The sequence below is a fragment of the Ranitomeya variabilis genome, chromosome 3 (assembly GCF_051348905.1).
Source record: "Ranitomeya variabilis isolate aRanVar5 chromosome 3, aRanVar5.hap1, whole genome shotgun sequence".
NCBI lineage: Eukaryota > Metazoa > Chordata > Amphibia > Anura > Dendrobatidae > Ranitomeya > Ranitomeya variabilis.
The window spans coordinates 464594601-464611510 of record NC_135234.1 but is presented as its reverse complement, the minus strand read 5'-3'; the positions used below and the strand labels follow the sequence as shown (position 1 = coordinate 464611510).

Sequence of the window (16910 nt, the reverse complement as noted above, 5' to 3'; positions counted from 1 at the left end):
CCTAGGACAGACTAATCCTATTGCTGCATATACATTAAATAATACTATACTGGAGGAGTAATACTTGGGTATTCTGGTTACAAATGAACTGAGCAGCAGTACTCAATGTCAAGCAGCAGCTGCAAAAGCAAACAAGATTTTAGGGTGTATAAAAAGAGATAAAATCCTGTGATCCCAATGTATTGTTACCACTCTATAAACCATTTGTAAGGCCACATCCAGAATCTGGTATCCAGTTTTGGCATCCACATTTTAAAAAGGATATTCAGGAGTTAGAGTCTGTTCAAAAGTAGGCAACTAAATTATTACAAGGGATTGAAGGCTTCTCATATGAAGAGGGGTTGGAAAAGCTGGGTTGGTTTAGCTTGGAAAAAAGAAGTCTCAGAGGAAATCTCATTTATATGTATAAATACATGTGTGGTCAATGCAAATAACTGGCACATTACTTATTGCTTCCAAAGACTATACTAAGGGTCAAGGGGCATTCATTATGGGAGGAAGGAAGGCAATTCCAGCAGCTAAATAGGAAAGGGTTCTTTACTGTTAGTGCAGTCAGACTGTGGAATGCCCGACCACAAGAGGTAGTAATGGCAGACACTATGACAGCTTTTAAAGAAGGGCTGGATGATTTCCTCAGTACAAATAACATTGTGGGTTAGAGATAATGTAGTGACAAATAATGTACTGTATAATTAATGGAGAAAGGTTGAACTTGATGGATTTAGGCCTTTTTCCAACCTATGCAACTATGTAACTTAAAACTGTCAGAATCAGAGGAATATTGTGCCTATGTGGATCATAACGGGGTCTGTTGGTCAGTCATGTGGGCAGCAGACGTTAGCTCACTGAGAGCTTCGCAGAGCAGGTATCCAAGTAATAAGCCAACTTGAACTCCCTTTTGAAAGCTGGAAAATTTACCCCCATTTTGCTTTTGGTCCAAAAGCTTGGCTAATCAGTGGTCCTCACTTTGCTTCATGTTTACAATATGCCGGCCCTCCCACAAGTATTGCAGCATACAGCGTGCCATGTTTGCCAGAGCAACCAAGAGCCCCATTATTTCATTGTCATTACCACTCTGTGATGTTGGATTGTCATGGCTAGGGTCGTCGTCATCATTTTCACTCTGTATGTCTCGTCCCCTGCCTGCATCAAATCTATGCACTCCTTCTACATCCACCGGCGTATCATCATCCTTCATTTCCTGTTCCCTCTCCTGCAAATCCTGCACCATATAACATAGATCTTAAAGGGGTTGTTCAGTGTAAAACTACAAGTCTGCAGTTACTCTATGTGACTGCAGACTTGTGAATCCTCTCATCGCGCACACTGCGCTCTGTGAGGATTCTTAATTGTTAGCACAGGGAACAGCGGTGAATCGACTATATGATTTGCATACTCTTGGCCTCATTCCTACTAGATGGGCATGGCTTTGCTCAATGCAGGTGTATTGAGTGAGGTTGGAAACAGTCTAGTTTAGTGTTTCTCAACTCCAGTCCTCAAGACTCCACAGTAGGTCATGTTTTCAGGATTTCCTTAGTATTGCACAGGTGATAATTTCATCACCTGCTCAAGCATTAATTCCATCGCCTATGCAATACTAAGGAAATCCTGAAAACATGACCTGTTGTGGGGTCTTGAGAACTGGAGTTGAGAAACACTGGTCTAGTTGGATTGTGGCCGGGACTATGTGCAGGTGTTTCTCACAAAATTAGAATATCATCAAAAAGTTAATTTATTTCAGTTCTTCAATACAAAAAGTGAAACTCACATATTATATAGAGTCATTACAAACACAGTGATTTATTTCAAGTGTTTATTTCTGTTAATGTTGATGATTATGGCTTACAGCCAATGAAAACACAAAACTCATTATCTCAGTAAATTAGAATACTTTACAACACCAGCTTGAAAAATGATTTTAAAATCCAAAATGTTGGCCTACTGAAATGTATGGTCAGTAAATGCACTCAATACTTGGTCAGTGCTCCTTTTGCATCAATTACTGCATCAGTGTGGAGTGGCATGGAGGCAATCAGCCTGTGGCACTGCTGAGGTGTTATGGAAGCCCAGGTTGCTTTGATAGCAGCCTTTAGCTTGTCTGCAATGTTGGGTCTGGTGTCTCTCATCTTCCTCTTGACAATACCCCATAGATTCTCTATGGGGTTAAGTTCAGGTGAGTTGCTGGCCAATCAAGCACAGTGACTCTGTTGTTTTTCAACCAGGTATTGCTACTTTTGGTAGTGTGAATAGGAGCCAAGTCCTGGAGAATCAAATTTCCATCTCCAAAAAGCTTGTCGGCAAAGGGAAGCATGAAGTGTTCTAAAATGTCCTGGTAGACGGCTGCACTGACTTTGGTCTTGATAAAACATAGTGGACCTACACCAGCAGATGATAAGTCTCCTCATCCATCACTGATTGTGGACATGTAAGAGGGTGGTGCTGTTATGGACAGTAAGGAACACGCTGTCACTTTTTTTTTTTTTTCCAAACTGTTTTTATTAAACATTTTCAATTAAACATTTTCAACATTAACATATCAATATGCAAACATAGGTACACGGGATTATTTCCCTCTTTCCGGTATTACAGAAGCCCATTATTAAAGATGGTAACTAATTTAGCGTTCCAGTTTGCAAATTAAAGGCAAAATACCTCTCAATCAAGATAAAGCATAGAATTCAACATGGAAATACAATACGAGTGGACTACCATTCTGTAACTAGATAACCCTAAATGGTGAAAGAGGGGAAGTTATAGCCAAAGAGAAAATGAAGAACAACAAAAAAAAAAAAAAAAAAGGGGGGAGGGGTCAACAGACAGACTAGGGAAAGTCGAAGGGAGGGGAGGGGAGGGGGGGGAAACACACGGCTCCGCACTTCGCCCAATGTGTTATTTAAGAGACAACACCACTCACAAGGGTGCCCGGCCCGCTACCGTCTGTTCCAGGAACCATGTAGTTGTGCAGAAGCATTGTTTGAGCCTCTGTTGTATATGCGTCGGAAGAATGGGTATAAGTGGCTGCCATAGTTCAAAAAAATTTTGGGTTTTTAGTTCTTTCTGAAGGGATGCTTCCACCCAATCCATCCTAAATAGGAAGGAGAGTTTGTCCAGGAAGATCCTCAGGGTGGGCACATTAGGTGCCAGCCAGGTTTGTAAAATCGTTTTCCGGGCCGAGGCCGAAATCATGTACAAGAATTTTCTACCATAAGTGGGGATCACAGCCCCTTCATTAGTAATGTACCCGAAAAGAGCCCAGGCTGGAGTGAGAGCCACCCTATATGGTGTATGCGTATGAGTAAATACAAGTATGCGTTGCCAAAATTGTTGGATTTGTGGGCAAGCCCACAAGCAGTGGAACATGTCTGCCTCGACCTCTCCACACCTGGAACAGATCGGACTCGGTATATTACCCATAAGAAAGTTGCGCCTTGGCGAGATATAGGATTTATGCATAATCTTCAACGTCATTTCCCAATAAGATGTAAACGGTGTAAATTTAAGCGTATTCCTCAACATTTGTAGAATCAGAGTAGGTGTTAATGACGGGTCACTAAGCTGCCACTTCATTATTCCTGTGGAATGTTCTTCCCTCTCGGTCTCAGATCTTAGGAATGTATAGTAGTCTGACACAAGCCTTTTCGTCAGCTTGCATGTGGTAAATTTGGTTATCAGCCTATCCTGCCAGTCATTATCACTGAAACCACAAGTAACACTCGTCACATAACTCTGTAATTGCATGAAGTGGAAAGGGTGTATACTGATGAAATCAAATAAGAGTGTCGCCTGGTTGAAGGTAAGGACCTTTTTGGAATGTACATCTACTATGTCTCCCACCCTGCCCAGGCCTAATGTTTGCCAACCATGAAAAATGTGGTGTGCCTTCCCTGCCTGAAACCTAGAATTAGTACAAAACGTCTGTGCCAGTGACACCCGTGGTGATAGCTTTAATCTACGACGTATGACCGCCCAAGACCGCCAGATTGTTATAAACAGAGGATTGGATCTCAGCTCCTGGGGCACCAATGTGTAAGGCTCATGTAGTACGTTTACCAGTGACCTGCCTCCCACTAATGATGTTTCAACTGCTAGAGCTGAGTATGTAGAGGTACCCTTCAACCAGTCTCGGAGAATTCGCATGTTTGCTGCAAGGTTATACAGCTTAATGTCTGGGAAATTCACTCCGCCACTGGTTCGGGTTTGTGTGAGGGTGTGGAATCCTATTCTGGGCCTCTTCCCCTGCCAAACAAATCTGCGAAACAGACGGTTAATATTATGTTCATCCACTGGTCTCAGATAAAATGGCAGGATATTGAATAGGTATAATAATCGGGGAAATGAGATCATTTTTATCAAATTTGCCCGGCCTATGAAGGACAAGGTAAACTTTTCCCATGCTGTCAACTCGTCCTGCAATGAGGTGATGTACGTTTGCAGGTTAGTTTTGTAAAGTTTTGCCGGGTCTCTCGTGATCTGAACCCCCAGGTAAGTCAAGGAGTGAGTCTTCCAACGTAAAGAGTGTTCCTGTGTCCAGCGTGGTTCGGGAGGCCCAGAGAGCATCATTGCCTCAGATTTACCAACATTTATGGTGAAACCCACCAACGCCCCCTTCTGTTCTATTATTCTAAGGAGCGGGCCCAGAGACTCCCGTGGATTTGACAGGAAGATCAGTAAATCATCGGCGAAGGCCACAGTCTTAATTTCTGTCGCCCCACATCGTATGCCCTCAAGACCTGCCCAGCCATGGAGATACTGTAAAAGAGGGTCCAAAGCCAGGTTGAACAATAAGGGCGATATCGGGCATCCCTGTCTCGCCCCTCTTTCCAAATTAATCTGAGGGGACATCAAGTTGTTCACCCAGAGTCTAGTAGCCGCGCCACGCTGAATATTCTGCAAGAATCCCAGGAAAGTCTCTCCAAAACCCCTGTAGCGCAGTACTGTATTTAAAAATTTCCATGAGATAGAATCAAACGCTTTCTCCGCGTCAAGGCTGAGAAGCATTGTCCGGGGATAGTTTTGTTGTTTGGCCATAACCGTAGCCGCCACCGCCAATCGGACCCCTAAGGTCGAGTGTCGCCCCCTCGTAAACCCCAACTGTGAGGGTGTCAATACCTGTGGCAGAAATACCTGCATTCTATTCGCCAATATCTTAGTTAAAAGTTTGTAGTCTACATTCATTAGTGAAATAGGGCGAAAGGAACCCACATCAAGGGGATCTTTATTTGGCTTGGGTATAAGAATTGTGTGGGCCTCATGAAAGCCCTCCAGCACCTCCCCCTTAAGATAAATATCATTAAGTATATCCACTAGAATAGGGGTATTATACGGTTGCAAAAGCTTATAATATTCTATGGTCAGTCCATCAGGTCCCGGAGACTTATTATTGTGGAAAGATTTAAAAGTCGATTGCACCTCCTCAATGGTTATCGGGGCAGACAAAAAATCTCTCTGCTCTGCTGTCAGCTTTGTGGGCTCCACCGCGGAAATTAAGTCCCGTGCACCCTGGGCGTCATACGGTCTCTCTTTATAAAGTGTGGTATAATATGTTATAAACGCTTGCTGTATCTCAAGTGGCGAGGTGACCAGTCGGTTACTTTTGGGTTGTTGAATCTGCAGGATTGTGCGCTTGGAGGTATGCGGCTTAGTCAGGCGGGCCAGTAAACTACCCGTTTACTACTAATGATTTTTCGTGAACTCTATATTCCTGGTTGCTTGGGCAATAGTAAAAGCATCTAGCAGTTGTTTGGCGGAGAAGTAGTTTTGTTTATTAATGTCTGTAGGGTCTCTCAAGTACGCCTGGTGTGTGGCTAGCAGGTCAGTATGAAGAAGATTATACCCAGTTCTCCTTTCCTTTTTTTGGTGTATCATGTATGAAATGACATGGCCTCTCATGACGGCCTTAGATGTGCGCCACATCAGTGAGGTATCCGAAGATGAGGACATGTTATCGTCCAAAAAGTTGTTCCAGTGGACCTGGAGGAACTGTTTGAAATCCTCCGAGTTAACCAAATAGGATGGAAACCTCCAGGGCGCCGAAGAGCCCCTCGGAGGCTCCATCCCCAGTTGCAGTCTAATTGGTGCGTGGTCCGATATCATGATAGACTCTATTGTGGTTTCTGATATCCTTTCGAATAGAGTTTCTGTTACTAGGAAGTAGTCTATCCTAGAATGGGTATCATGGACCCTCGAGTAGAATGTGTAGTCCCTTTCCGTGGTATGAAGCACCCGCCACGGATCACACAACCCAGTGTGCTGCATAATCTTTAAAATGACTGAAGTAGCACGTTTGTCATGGGAAGCCACGGAAGATCTATCCAGGTGTGGATCAAGGACAGCATTAAAGTCACCGCCCACAATTAAATTATCTGTGCGCTTTGTCAGAATAAATTGATATAACTCTGAAAAGAAAGTAGTATTGGGATAATTTGAAGCATAGATATTCAATAGTGTGTATACTGTGTTTCCAATTTGGATCGCAAGATATAAAAACCGTCCCTCAGTGTCTGAGTATTCATCAAGCAAGGTGTAAGGCAGAGAATTCCCCAGCAAAATCGCCACTCCGCGCGACTTGGAAACAAACGGCGCTGAAAAGCAATGCTGAATCCAAGGTGCTCTCAAAGTGTTATCATCCCCTTGCCTCCAGTGAGTCTCCTGCAAGAAGACCACATCAGGCTTCAGCCTCTTTAGGTGCGTAAGGACCCGTTTACGTTTAATCGGGGAATTCAGGCCCGCCACATTCCAAGATACAAAAGTGTATGGCTGTGTGTTAAGTGGTGTGTTACTCATCCTACCCCAGTCCTGGGCGTCTCAAAATGCTGAAAATCCTGCATCTGGATCCTGTGGTCCCTGTCCCAGCGAGCAGGACCCTCCAGGAAGTCGGTAAGGCGTACAGAGTCGTGTGTTGGTGGAGAGGGGAAGGGGAGTCCACACAAGGGTAAAAACAACATAAGAACAAACCTATGATAGAAAAACATCAGTTATAACACATTAAAACATTAATCTGAAGCCGTGAGCATACAGGGTAGAACATTGCAATAATCTCAAGCTAGGTGTTTAACACCCTATAACTTCTCCTAGCCAGTGTCCTCTTGAGGAATGAGCCTAACCCTAGCCTCATCAGGATCTGTGTACACCGTAAAACGTCCATTTTCCCGCACTCTGAGTTTAGCAGGATATTGCAACTGGAATCTAATGTTGTGTTCCGCCAGATAGGAGCACACAGGCGTAAATAATTTTCTCTTGTCTGAGACCTGTTTTGAAAAGTCCTGAAAAATTAAGATCTTGAGGCCACGGACTGAGACATTACGCTTTTGTCGATATGCTCTAAGGATTGCTTCCTTGGACACGTAGTGCAGGAATTTGGCTATTGCAGGTCTCGGTTTCTTGTTGTCTGCTGGCATGGTGTCCCCTATACGGTGAGCCCTTTCAAGCAGTGGGGGGTATTGTGGGAAGGAAAGTTCCAGAGCCGCAGGCAAGTCTTTGGTCAGGAAAAGAGTAAGGTCCTCTCCTCTGATGGTTTCTGGGATACCCACAAATCGTAGATTATTTCTTCGGCTGCGGTTTTCCAGATCATCATTGTGCTCCCTCAATTGCTTAATTTCCTCCTGTTGCTGTGCAAGCATCTGATGAAGCTCTGCGGTTGATGTTTCACATGTCTGGGTACGAGCCTCCAGGTTCCCCACTGTGTGCGATAGAGTCGTGACCTGCGCCAGCACTGCTGTAATTGAGTCCCATAATTCATCGAATTTCTTGTCAAACATGGGCATTAGAATACGTGAAACATCCAGAGCCAGAGTGTCGGCTCTGGTCTGCTCTAAGTTGTTCTGGGGGCGTACTTTGGCAGATTGTCCACTTGAGGGCGAGCCTGTACCTGCATGCTTAGGAGGTGATGGAGCAGGCTCAGCCATTGCTTTTGTCTTGTCCTTGCTGGTAAGGTCTGTGGTCTTTTTTAGTGGTTTGGGTGCCATGTTATACACAGGTACTGTAAGAAACCTTTCCATTAGATTAGCAATATCAAAAAGATGAGGCTTATGTGGCGGCTTCGGAGAATTGTACGACCTTCTACCCCATGTCCCTACTCACGGTACTTCAAATCATTTAACAAAGGGTTACAAAACCTTCCATTACGTGGATTATTACTGAGCTCGGGAGCACTTTCAGCTCCTTCTGGTGAGTCACATGCAGCCCTATGACAGTCTCTGATCAATGCAAAAAAGGCTGTGCAGCAACCAATACCACAGGGGTGAACAGTTCCTCTGTCAAACAATGATCAAATAGCAGCCATGTAAGCAACACGCCTCCAGCAAAAACTCCCGCAGGGATGAAGCTTATAATCACTCCTCCACACACACAGCCCCCACCCCAGAAAACCTGTTCCACAGTGAGTCCCGTGTGCGTGATAATCTTGTCTCACCCCAGTCACAGACTGATAGCTGATGCATTAGGCGACTTTCAGGCTGAAGGGGTTAACACAGTCTTCACTGCCCTGCACTGAGTAGCTCTCTTGTGAGAGGAGGGGGGAAGGGCCTCCTCTGTCCGTACACACTGCCCCTGCACAAACCTCCAAGTGACTCTCTCCTTTGTGCCTCCTTTAGGGTTAAGTCTTTGCTGGGGGGAGGAGGTGTTGCTGTCTCTCCGTGTGAATCTGGGATCCCCACAGAACAGTCTCTCCCCCACTGCAGTGATGGACGATGAAGGAAGGGGAGGGGGACAATGTGCTCACAGTTGCTGCAGTTCGTACAGTCCTTGACAGGCACACAGCTCCAGGGAGAGGGCACTATCAGGCTCCACTCCTACCTGCTTCCAGCTACCAGGTAGTGCAGCAGATCACTTCGATGGTCAGGTCCTCCAGGCCCCTAAGATGGCGGCCGTCTGCACCCACGATGTCTGCAAGCTGCTCTCAGGCTCTTCCAGCCCTGTCTTCCGGGACAAGCACACTGCTCCTGTTGCCTGATGGTGTCCACAGCTCCTCAGCGTCTTCTCTCCCCTTTCTGTGAAGATTTGAAGCCAGATGGACATGGATTCTGGCACTGCATGCAGGAGCTCTGTTAAGATGCGGCCATTCAGATGCCCCGCCTCCCGGAAGTCCACACGCTGTCACTTTAAGAGACTGCACCCCCTTGTCTGGTGTGATGGAATGTTCTGCTTCTCCCCTGCAAGAGGCTGTGTGAATGAGCTGGACTGTGCAGAGGGTGGGGGTGAAGCCTGAACAGCGTGTGTGAGCTGAAGCTGCTGCAGAGAGAACTTTGTGCTGTTTTCTGCAAGAGAGGACCCCCAGCCTGTAACAGAGTGGACTTGTGAGATTTGACAGACTTTTCCGGGTGCAGCGAGAGTGGCTGTCCTGTGTGAGTTTGAGAAGCCACGAAGATACCGAGAAAGGGATTTACAGTTTCCAGGAGCACCTCCAGGACCCAGAAGCAAGGAGAAACCCACATTTCACGGAGCTGGCAGAAAGCCGTGCTCACCAACGTACTGGACTGTTGGGGGCCCCCGGGACTGGATCTGAGTCCCCAACATCACCGTGAGTTTGTTCCTATTTTGTGCACATGTCAGGGCCTAGTGTAGGCTTCAGTAGTCAGTACATGGCAGCCGTGTGGCCTGCTTAGTAAAGGCCAGGGAGGTTATATGTAGTGTAGCATCGTTATTTGTTTATTGTTTGCATTTACTTGTGTGACGTATGTTGATTCTGTAACAGTTGGAGCACCGTGCTATTTTACGGACAAGCTAAAGAATGTAACTCTTGTAAATTATGTTTTGCCATTGCATACCCCTGTTTGCATCTTCCTCATCCACTTCATTCCTTGCCTTCCAATAAATCTACCCTTTGTTGTTTGCACCTCATCTTGTGTATGGTAGTCTTCCTGCACCGTGGTGATCCCTAGGCCATCGCTTCAGAAACTTCACACTAGACCTCAAGCAGCTTGGATTGTGTGCCTCTCCACTCTTCCTTCTGACTCTGGGACCTTGATTTCCAAATGATATACAAAATTTACTTTCATCTGGAAACAACACCTTGGACCACTGAGCAGCAGTCCAGTTCATTTTCCTCTTGTCCACAGGTGAAGTTGGTTCTCCAGGGCTCCCGGTGTGTTTGGCAAGGATGGTGTGGTGCTGGAAATAAACAGAGGATACAGGTTTATCTGGTTTACTGATTAATTCAGGCAGCCACAGTCCAGGGTACCAGATCTTGGATGCAGGTGTGGTCCGTCCGGCTTGGAAGTGAGTTGGGAGTCCCCCTTACCAGGTGGAGTTAGAAGCCTTCCTTCTAGCGCTGTGGTGTAGCCCCTTGCTGTCTTAGGCCTCTCACAAGGTCCTCACTTGTTCTCTCTGTTCTCCTTGCAGGTAGGACACTACCCATATGGCAGGTAGCTTGAGCCTATTTACAGGATCTCTATCATGACCCGGGCTCTATGCGCTACTGTGTCCTCAGGTTTCAATGGTGGACAGGTGACTTGTAATCCAGCTGTCCTGCCGGTTTCTGCTGTGAGACATAGAGTCCTTCACAATCCCGGTCTTGTGCTGCACAAATGTTGATTATGGTCCCATAAGATGCTCCATAAAGATATTTGCCCCATATAATCCTGCACAAACGTTGATTATGGCCCCATAAGATGCTCCATACAGACACTTGCCCCATTTGCTGTTGCTGCGATAAAAATAAAAAAAATCACATACTCACCTCTCCGTTGCTCAGGCCCCCGACACTTTCAATATTCACCTGACTTCGTTCCGGCGCCACTCCATCTTCAGCGTCTTCTGCACTGACGTTCAGGCAGAGGGCGCGCACTAACCACGTCACCACGCCCTCTGACCTGAGCGTCACTGCAGAAGACCCTGAAGACAGAGCGGTGCCAGAATGTGCAGTCCCTGCTTCCCCGGCGCCGCAGCTTCTTCCTGTATTGAGCAGTCACCGTTACCGCTCATTACAGTAATGAATATGCGGATCTACCCCTATGGGAGGTAGAGCTGCATATTCATTACTGTAATGAGCGGTACCATGTGACCGCTCAGTACAGGAAGAAGCTGCGGCGCCGGGGAAGCAGGGACCTGCAGAGACCGCGCCAGGAGTAGGTGAGTATAATTAGACAGCCCCCGCTCTCCATCCCCTGCCGACCCCTGGGTATGACTTGAGTATAAGTCGAGAGGGGGACTTTCAACCCCCCAAAAATGGGCTGAAAATCTCGGCTTATACTAGAGTATATGGGGAAAGTTACGCAGGGTGATTCTAAAAAGCGTGTTTTTTTTTGTTTACTTAACTATTAAGTTTTCTAACTTGTAAAATTGTGGCCTTCTAAGCATTTAGAAATTTACATGTTCCCTTTTGTAGTGAATGACGTTACCCAAAGATGGCGAAGTTGTCATGATCAGTACAGGAGAGAGCGCCAGCAGCGAGAGAAAATTGGAGCTGGAAAAAGTAAAAAAAAGGCCCTATTTATATATGTCTCGCTTAAATTTTTTGGCACCCGTAATGGAATTAAGACCATAAGTTTTCCATTTTCCTCAATCTGGCTTTTAAAAAGCACAGTAATTTTTACAAGTATTATTTTATAACCATATTTCAAATTTGTACATAAAGAACAGAATCCAACTTATGGGAACAGGAGATAGCCTCTGCGTCCGAGCCTGGCCCATCTCACCTGGAGATTCCTGGCCCATCCAATGAGGAGGTTCCTGGCCCAACGCCACAACAGATTGTCACGGAGCAAGAAGGGCAAGCCAGGAGTAGCAGCCCAACCTTGGCCCTAGATACAGTACTTCCCCATAGGCGTCAGCAATACCACAGTGACTCAGAAGAAGAAGGGAGGCCCCAACATACCAACAAGTGGGCAGATTGATAGCTGGGTGATGGGCAATATTTCCAGAACCATATGTGATGATGAGTAGGCATTTTGCCGTAATTTAGCCCAACATCTATGGAAAATCCACTCGGAATTAAGGCTGCAAATAAAAACATCCATATTACACCTCATCCATGCTGCCATCCCCCCAAATAACCCCCAACATATTTTCACATCGCTCAGGAGCCAGCCACTTCTGACACAGGCCATCCTCCTTTCACCGTCCCTCCTACTGACTCAGGACACCCTCCTTCCACTGTTTCTCCTACTGACTCAGGGCATCCTCATACCAGTGGACCAGCACCATACATACGCCAGCATACTACAACTTGCCATCCGCCATCCACAGGACTTCCTGCAGTAGGTGCTCTTCTAGCAATTAGATGCTCTGTATATGGAGTCCACAAACTCTTCTATGAAAATCTGCGCTCCAGGAGACAGCCACATATGGGGTATTGTCACATTCAATAGAAATTGTGGGACAAATTATGGTGCCATTTTTACCCACTTTTTGGGTGAACATGTAAGATCTGGCACAAAAACAAAATTTTGGTGATAAAAATGTAATTATTTTTTCTTCACTGCTCAATGGCATAAAAATCTATGACACACCCATGATATCAATATGATCAGTGCATCCCTAAATGAATTCGCTGAGAGGTGTAGTTTGTGAAATGGGGTCATTTATGGGGGACTCTGCTGTTTTGCAACTCAGGGGCTCTCCCAGTGGGTCAAGGCACCCGCAAACCATAACAGTATAATCTGCACTATAGTATGGCGCCTGTTACCTTCTGAGCTTTGCACTGTGCTTGAAAAATATTTCCCGATTACATGTAGGGTATTGGTGCACTCAGGAAAAATAGGACCTCAGTTTGTTGTAAAAAAAAAATTCTTATTAACTCTTAGAAAAATTTAAAACTTGGGGCTAAAACAACATTTTAGTGGTAAAAATGTATTTTTTCAATGGTACAAAATTCTGTTAGGCACATGTGGTGTCAATATAATCACTGCACCATTAGATGAATTCATTGTGGAGTGTAGTCTGTAAAATGAGTTCAAATATGGGAGGGTTCTGTTGTTCTGGCACCTCAGGGGCTCTGCCAATGTGACATGACACCTTCACACCATTCCAGAAAAATCTGAACTCCAATATGGTGCTCCTTCCTTTCTGAGCTTTGCACTGTGCCTCAAAAGTACAGCAGTATTCCTTCACATACAAATTGTATGGTGAAATTTCTCCTGTTAACCTTGTGAAAATAAAAAATGAGGCTAAAATACCATTTTTGTGGGGAGAATATGAGTACCTTGAACCGCCAGGTGCTTCACAGAAGTTGTCATGAAAATAAAAAATATCATATTTTCCCCACAATATTGTTATTTTAGCTCCAAATTTTGCATTTTCATAAGGGTAACAGTAGAAATTGCACCATACAATTTGTTGTGCAATTTCTCCTGTTACCCTTATGAAAATGCAAAATTTGGGGCTAAAAATATTTGTGGTGAAAATGTGAATTTTTTTTTTCATTCTCACGGCTCAACGATATAAACTTTTATGAAGCATCTGAGGGGTCAATGTGCTCACCACAGATCTAGATCAGTTCCCTGAGGGGTGTAGTTTCCAAAATGGTGTCACTTGTGTGGTGTCAAATGGCGCTCCTTCTGCCGTGCACCCAAACAGTGGTTTTCCCTCACATATGGGGTATCAGCATGCTCAGGAGAAATTGCACAAAATTTTTTGTGGCCCATGTTTCCTGTGACCCTTGTGAAAATAAAAAAATGGGTCTAAAGTAAATTTGTTTGTGAAAAAAAAGTTAAATGGTAATTTTTTTTCACATTCCAAAAATTCCTGTGAAGCACCTGAAGGGTTAATAAACTTATTGAATGTGGTTTTGAGCACCTTGAGGGGTGCAGTTTTTAGAATGGTGTCACTTCTGGGTATTTTCTGTCATATAGACCCCTGAAAGTCATTTGGTCCCTAAAAAAATTGTTTCGTAAATTTTGTTGAAAAAATGAAAAATCCCTGGTCAACTTTTAACCCTTATAACTTTCTAATAAAAATAATTTTGTTCAAAAATTGTGCTGATGTAAAGTATGCATCTGGGAAATGTTATTTATTAACTATTTTGTGTGACATATCTCTCTGATTTAAGGGTATAAGAATTCAAAGTTTTAAAATTTCTAAATGTTTCAAATTTTTGCCAAATTTCATTTTTTTCACAAACAAAACTTGTGTTTCCTAGTTGTATTGAAGAAATTTTACCACTATCATGAAGTACAATATGTCATGAACAAACAGTCTCAGAATCAGTGGGAACCGTTGAAGCGTTCCTGAGTTATTACCACATAAAGTGACAGAGGTCAGAATTGTAAACATTGGCCTATTCATTAACTTGCAAACCACCTTCTGGGGAAAAGGGGTTAATAAAAAAAAAAAAAATGTTACCTCAGGGTAAGCAGCAGTTATTCTCCAGCAGAAATGCATTGGCAAAAGCTGGTATTTTGAAATGTCAATCCAGGCCGAAACTCCTCCAGTAGAAGGTCAAAGGTACACAGTGACATTCCTGAGTAGGCCGTACATTTGTCCGGATGCCTCCGTAGATGACCATACAGCCGGGCAAAATTACCTCTTGTTAGACGTTGGGTGAGGGGTGGATACACTCAATATCTGCAACGCCTCCTCGGAGCAACAATGAGGAAATAGCCAACCCCATACTCACGGGATAACATCCAGTGGAAAAGGAGCTGTTCTTAGGATCCAAATACAACTTTTTACCTCCAATAGTTACAGGTTGTTGTTGTCAACACCAAAAGTATTCAATTCTGTGAAGTATGTCCTCAAGAATATATGGATGTGCTCAGCATCACACATGTTGCAAAAAGGGTTTATATAAGGGTTAGCAATCTAAAATGCCCTATATTAATAGGATGATTTGGAATTTGTAAACATATGTGAAAAATGCATTGCATACGGATTGCATACTCGCAGATTTGTATAACATTGGTATGAGTGTAAAGCAGTCATCGTATTTATATGTAAGTGGGAGCGAGGCCTAAGTGTGCAAATCGCATATGAGTGATTGGTTGCATGAAGATTACTCAAACCGCTTGATGGGGGGGGGGGAAGACGAACTATTTCTTGACCCGGGTGCCAGAAAACCTAAGTACACCTCTGCGCAAGTCCACCTCTAAGGTACCGCAATAAGCAAGTTGCAAAAAAAGGGACATATTCTGCAACACGCCACTGCCATTTTCATGAACAGTAGATACTTACCAAACTTAGTACAACCCCTTTAATTCGCGAGAGCTACTTTCTGACTGGCAAAACCATATGGCTGATATTTTCCAACAGTAGCAATGTGGTAGTACCAACTACAAATTAGCATACACTGATTAAATAGTGGTATTCATTTAGGTGTGACAACATTATAATTCACTCCACAACCAGCCATACATTCCTCAACCTAGAATCTGCAAAAACCCTAGTCCACGCACTCATCATCTCCCACCTTGACTGCTGCATCCTCCTGTTTTGTGACCTCTCTTCTAATACTCTCGCACCCCTCCAATCTATTCTAACCTCTGCTGCTCCCTGACTAATCCACCTAACCCCTGATAAATCCCCGGCTTCTCCCCTCTGTCAATCCCTTCACTGGCTCCCCATTACCGAGAGACTCCAGTTCAAAACTCTAACTATGGCATACAAAGCCATCCACAACCTGTGTCCTCCATACATCTGTGATCTACCTCCGAACCTCACAAGATGTCCTTCTCTACTCCCCTCTTATCTCCTCTTCCCACAATCACATTCAAGATTTATCCAACGCATCCCCGCTACTCTGGAACTTTCTACCCCAACATATCAGACTCTCGCCTACCACGGAAACCTTCAAAAGGAACCTGAAGACCTACCTCTTCTGACAAGCCTACAACCTGCAGTAACCACCGATCCACCAAACCACTGCATGATCAGCTCTACCCTCACATATTGTATCCTCACCCATCCCTTGTAAAGCCCTCACAAGAAGAGTCCTCTCTCCTCCTGTATCAGTTGGTCACTTGTATTGTTTAACATTACTGTATCCATTTTTATTATGTATACCCCTGTAAAGCGCCATGGCATAAATGGTGCTATAATAATAAATAATAATAATAATTCCACATAGCAGGGGCAGACACTGACAGCAAAAGAAACACAAACGCCACTTGCGCATCAGAGACACATAATTTGCGCATCATAAACACATCAATCATGCATCAGAGATACATCACTCATGCATCAGTGACACGTCACTCGCACGTTAGATTACAGTTTAAAATGACAATCCACATACAGTTCCTACCTCTATGGCAGATAAGACATTAGAACCCCTACTGTGACAATGAATAGTTTTCCAAGTTGTTAGGCACTGCCCACAAGTCACAACAATCTCCAACCCTTTCCCAATAAGCCCCGCCCATGACATGCTTTTTTTAAATGGCAAACCTATAATAAACTTCTCTAACTATTTAGCAGGACTTACAAGGTATTTTCTCCCTAGTACAGAATTGTCCCCACTGCTTCCCTGTGCCCCTGCTGACAATAGCAATATAGCATCGGTGCCCACTCCTCATTCACTACCCTCTCTGTTATGCCTTTATGTTCCTTTCTCGTGTCACTTCCTATATAACTGCCTCTCGTATATACTTCACCCCCTACTTGCTTCTTTACCAAGCTCACCTCCTGTGTTCCTTACCTCCTTTTGCAGGGCCAGATCCCTGTAATCCTTCTCTGCTCCTGCAGTAGCCTCCTTACCAATACAGGCTAAAAAAAAAAGAGGCAGAACCAGTGATCAGCTTTGTGCAGGAGATGATCTCACATCATCAGGACAGTAAAGAGGATGACTGCGCAAGTGTCAGGATGGCCTTCAGAACTCGCATAGAAGGAGCAGAGCAGCCAGCAGGCAGGTCTGCTGAAGACTAGGCATAATGTCTGTTGTGACGTTACGTCTAGTCTCCATACAGGAAAACACTAGAGAGTGTGTGACCAGCTCCTCCACAATCTGGAAAGAAGCTGGTCACATGCCAAAGTGTTGTATC

At 44.5% G+C, this 16910-nt stretch overlaps 1 long non-coding RNA gene across 1 annotated transcript in view; it reads right to left on the bottom strand.

The window, feature by feature from the left end:
- LOC143816374 (uncharacterized) overlaps window positions 1-16702 on the bottom strand; it is a 50445-nt gene extending 33743 nt beyond the window's left edge. Inside the window, exon 1 of the long non-coding RNA XR_013223929.1 lies at window positions 16568-16702. This is a non-coding gene — a long non-coding RNA (uncharacterized LOC143816374). The remainder of the gene's footprint in view (window positions 1-16567) is intronic.
- Window positions 16703-16910: the final 208 nt, after the last annotated feature.